This window comes from Triticum dicoccoides, chromosome 7A (assembly GCF_002162155.2).
Source record: "Triticum dicoccoides isolate Atlit2015 ecotype Zavitan chromosome 7A, WEW_v2.0, whole genome shotgun sequence".
Classification (NCBI taxonomy): Eukaryota; Viridiplantae; Streptophyta; class Magnoliopsida; order Poales; family Poaceae; genus Triticum; species Triticum dicoccoides.
This window is the reverse complement of record NC_041392.1, coordinates 602,429,491-602,434,849: the sequence shown is the minus strand read 5'-3', so window position 1 is coordinate 602,434,849 and position 5,359 is coordinate 602,429,491.

The following is a 5,359-nucleotide window of genomic DNA, read 5'->3' as shown; positions in this document are numbered from 1 at the left end:
GGAAAGAGGAGAGAGAGGAGGAAGGGGGGCCGGCCCCCTCTCCTTGTCCAATTCGGACCAAGGGGGAAGGGGCGTGCGGCCCATCTCTGGCCACCTCTCCTCTCTTCCACTAAGGCCCACTAAGGCCCATATACCTACCGGGGGGTTCCGGTAACCTCCCGGTACTCCGGTAAAATCCCGATTTCACCCGGAACACTTCCGATATCCAAACATAGGCTTCCAATATATCAATCTTTATGTCTCGACCATTTCGAGACTCCTCGTCATGTCCGTGATCACATCCGGGACTCCGAACAACCTTCGGTACATCAAAATGCATAAACTCATAATATAACTGTCATCGTAACCTTAAGCGTGCGGACCCTACGGGTTCGAGAACAATGTAGACATGACCGAGACACATCTCCGGTCAATAACCAATAGCAGAACCTGGATGCTCATATTGGCTCCTACATATTCTATGAAGATCTTTTATCGGTCAGACCACATAACAACATACGTTGTTCCCTTTGTCATCGGTATGTTACTTGCCCGAGATTCGATCGTCGGTATCCTATACCTAGTTCAATCTCATTACCGGCAAGTCTCTTTACTCGTTTTGTAATACATCATCCCGCAACTAACTCATTAGTTGCAATGCTTGCAAGGCTTAAGTGATGTGCACTACCGAGAGGGCCCAGAGATACCTCTCCGACAATCGGAGTGACAAATCCTAATCTCGAAATACGCCAACCCAACATGTACCTTTGGAGACACCTGTAGAGCTCCTTTATAATCACCCAGTTACGTTGTGACGTTTGGTAGCACACAAAGTGTTCCTCTGGCAAATGGGAGTTGCATAATCTCATAGTCATAGGAACATGTATAAGTCATGAAGAAAGCAATAGCAACATACTAAACGGTCGGGTGCTAAGCTAATGGAATGGGCCATGTCAATCAGATCATTCAACTAATGATGTGATCCCGTTAATCAAATAACAACTCTTTTCCATGGTTAGGAAACATAACCATCTTTGATTAACGAGCTAGTCAAGTAGAGGCATACTAGTGACACTCTGTTTTTCTATGTATTCACACATGTATTGTGTTTCCGGTTAATACAATTCTAGCATGAATAATAAACTTTTATCATGATATAAGGAAATAAATAATAAATTTATTATTGCCTCTAGGGCATATTTCCTTCAAAGAGCAGAGCTTTGAGCTCTGCAAATGCTGCATCAGCTTCAGGAGTCCACTCGAACTTGTCTGACTTCTTCATCAATCGGTAAAGAGGCAATGCCTTTTCACCGAGACGAGAGATGAAACGACTTAAAGCGGCCAAGCAACCAGTAAGCTTCTAGATGTCGTGCACTCGCACAGGACGTTTCATCCGGAGTATAGTACCGACTTTTTCTGGATTGGCATCGATTCCCCGTTCGGAAACGAGAAAACCGAGTAACTTTCCGCCAAGAACTCCGAATGTGCACTTTGATGGATTAAGCTTGATATCATACCTCCTGAGGTTGGCAAAGGTTTCAGCAAGGTCAGTCAGCAGGTCGGAACCCTTCCGTGACTTGACCACAATATCATCCATGTATGCTTCCACATTCCGACTTATTGAGTGAGCAAACACTTCTGAATCATCCTCATGAATGTGGATCCGGCATTCTTGAGGCTGAATGGCATGGTAACATAACAGAAGCACCCGAATGGAGTGATGAAAGCTGTTTTGATCTCGTTAGGTCCATACAGACGGATTTGATGGTACCCGGAATAGGCGTCTAAAAAAGACAGTCGCTCACATCCCGTAGTCGAGTCGACTATCTGGTCGATGCGGGGGAGAGGAAAATGATCTTCCGGGCAGGCCCGATTGATATGTTTAAAGTCAATGCACATGCGAAGTGACCCGTCCTTCTTGGGGACCATGGCAACGTTGGCGAGCCACTCGGAGTGGTAAATCTCTCGGATGAACTCCGCTGCTAAGAGCCGAGCCACCTCCTCACCAATAGCCTTTCTCTTCTGGACGGTGGACCGTCGGAGATGTTCTTTGACAAGTTTCACTTTTGAGTCAACTCGTAGGCGGTGGTCAGCCAGCCCCCTGGGAACACCCGGCATGTCAGAAGGCTTCCATGCGAAGATGTCCCAGTTCTCACGGAGGAACTGGATGAGCGCTTCTTCCTATTTGGAGTCGAGCGTTGTTGAGATATGGGTCGGAGCAGCACTGGGATCGGTCGAGTGAATGTGAACCGGCTTCATTTCACCAGATGACTGAAAAGCTGATTCTGTAGCGGGCTTCTTGGCTCGCAACAAATCACTCGGGTCTGCAGTCTTCTAGTACTCCTGTAGCTCCACCACTGCCATCTGAGCATCAGTGATCTTTGAGCCTTTCTGAAAACACTCTTCTGCTTTCTTCCGATTGCCCGTAATAGTGATCACACATTTGGGACCAGGCACCTTCAATTTGAGATACACATAACATGGTCGAGCCATGAAGCGTGCATAAGCTGGCCTGCCCAAAATAGCGTGATAAGCACTCTGGAAATCCACAACTTCGAACGTCAACTTTTCTTTGCGGTAATTCTTGGAATCACCGAAAACCACATCGAGAGCAATTTGGCCGAGTGACTCAGCCTTCTTCCCAGGAATGACTCCATGGAAACTCATGTTGCTGGTACTGAGTCTGGACATTGGAATGCCCATCCCTTTCAACGTCTCAGCATACAGTATGTTCAAACCACTGCCACCATCCATCAAGACTTTGGTCAGTCGAGTGCCTTCGACAACTAGGTCGACCACCAAAGCTTGCCTCCCAGGGGTGGCAATGTGCGTTGGGTGATCGGACTGGTCGAATGTGATGGCAGTCTGAGACCACTTCAGATAACTGGGTGTCGTCGGAGCAACCATATTCACCTCACGGTTGATAACTTTCAGTCGACTTTTGCTTTCAACATCGGCAAAAATCATCAAGGTGGAATTGACCTGGGGGTATCCATCATCACTGTCTTCCTTGTCCTCAACTTTGTCTGACTCCTTTTCCTTATCTTTGGGTTGTTTGCCCTGGAACTGCTGGATCAAGAGCCGACACTGTCGAGTGGTATGTTTCAGGTAAATGAGCTTACCCTCTTCGTCTTTCTTGGTGTAGATGTGACATGGCAAATCCAACACATCATTTCCGTCTTGGTCTTTAACTTTCTTGGGGTTCCAAGGCCCTTTGGGTTTCCTCTTAAACTTTCCTTGAGTTACAGCCAAGGCTTCCCCGGGAGCAGCTGGCTCGGCTTTCCGCTTCTGTTTCCGATTGGAATTTCCTCCTCCGGTTTCTTGGGCGACTGACTTATGCTTGCCACTCCGGAGTCGATCCTCATCTTCACCATTAGCATACTTGGTGGCAATCTCCATCATCCAATTCAGAGACATGTCTCTGGTTCGACCGAATTTCAGATTCAGTTCTCTGTACTTGACGCCTTCTTTGAAGGCACAGACTGCTTGGTGATCAGGCACATTCTCTATCGTGTGATGTAACGTGATCCATCTCTGGATGTAATCCCTCAAAGTTTCATTCGGCTTCTACACGCAAGACCGCAGTTCCGTCAGCCCTGCTGGTCGCTTGCATGTTCCTTCAAATGTGGTGACAAACACTCGGGCGAGATCTTTCCAAGTGTAAATGCTGCTGGGTGCTAACTGATTCAGCCATGCTCTGGCCGAGCCCTCCAACATGAGAGGCAGGTGCTTCATGGCCACTTCATTATTGCCACCGCCAATCTGGACAGCCACTCGGTAGTCTTCAAGCCAAGTATCGGGCTTGGACTCACCAGTGAACTTACTGACTCCAGTCGCCAACCTGAAGTTGGGAGGGATCACAGCAGCCCTGACGGCTCTACTAAAGCACTCTGGCCCCGAAACATGTACTCTGCTGCTGGTAGGTGCATCTCTGTCGTGACCTTCTCGGTGAGCTCTGTTCCTGTCGACCAAACCTTGAACGAGAATGGATCTCGCATCAAAGCCTGGTCCCCTGGGGTCGACTGGAATCCTTCGCCCAACACTATGAGGGCGCCTGTCATCCTGCTATCGAGGCACATACGATCCACTCCTCGGGGGAGGGGTAGGCACTCGACGTCGATCGTCACGATCGAATCGGTGATCATACTGCTCATGGTCTGGGGCGATCTTGGGCTATGAGCCGACTGGACTGTGTTTGCAGCAATGGATCTGCTATGAATCTTGTTCCGTGACTGAGAAACAGCGGAATTCTGGTCTCCTGTTGCCCGGAGTAACGCTCTGATCTGCAGCAAGCCTCTGACTGGGAAGGCTGAATCGACTCTGCTATATGGGCTGCAGCTGCTAAATTCTGAATCGGAGTTTAATATACCTGTAGGGGTGGAAAGAGCTGACGTCGACTGGATTCTGGAACCCATTGTCGCGCACGCTCGTCGAGTGCTCGCTGGAGGTTCTCCAGTCGAGTGCGCTCAGCCAAGTTTGCCAGGCGCGCGTCCTCCAAGGCACGAGCCTCGGGGGTTTCTCCAACGATAGGAGTGTGCAGTGCATCCATGTTCCGGCGGTGAAGTTCTTCTCTCTGCAGCGATGTGAGAGGCTCGGGGAGATATTCCTCATGGGGATGCGACGGGTCGCCTCCACCTGCGCCTCCGTCGGTGCGGGGAAAACCGAGAGGACTGCGCGGTCCATCGACCATCAGAACCTCCGCCGCCGGATCACTGCTGTCGCACTCGGATGCGGTCTCTGCGGAGCCAGTCGACAGGTCAAACAGGCCGTAGAGGGATTCGTCAGGCTCGATCATCGCGACTTGAGGGGTGGCCGACTGGCGTGCCACCGCGTGTCTCACCCACCGCTGAAGTCTCGATCGACCGGAGCGCTTGCGCCGGCGGGAAACAGGGAGGGAGGACAACACAGGGGCCGACCGGTAATGGGTCGACGGTTGCCGCAAGAGGACGCCCCGAATGCACGCGCATAAGTGCATTGCCCCGCGGATAGAGAGTGCGTCGACGTCGAACGGAGCCTCCTGAAGCCAAGCGGAGTCGTCGGCGATGAACGTGAGCGCGCCGAGACGGATCTCATGGCCCTCCACAAAAACTCTGCCCGAAACCATGATGATTTGGATTGGAAAAGATCGCAACTCCTCCAACAAATCGCTAAGACACCGTCCCCACGGTGGGCGCCAACTGTCGTGGTTCTAAGTCTGACAGTAATGTAGGGGGGTAGGTACGGAGAGGCAAGATCTTAGCTATGGAGTAGTTGTAAGCACACGAGGTTTACGAGTTCAGGCCCTTCTCGGAGGAAGTAATAGCCCTACGTCTCGGAGCCCGGAGGCGGTCGACTAGATTATGTGTGTATGAATTACAGGGGTGCGAACCCTCTACACTTA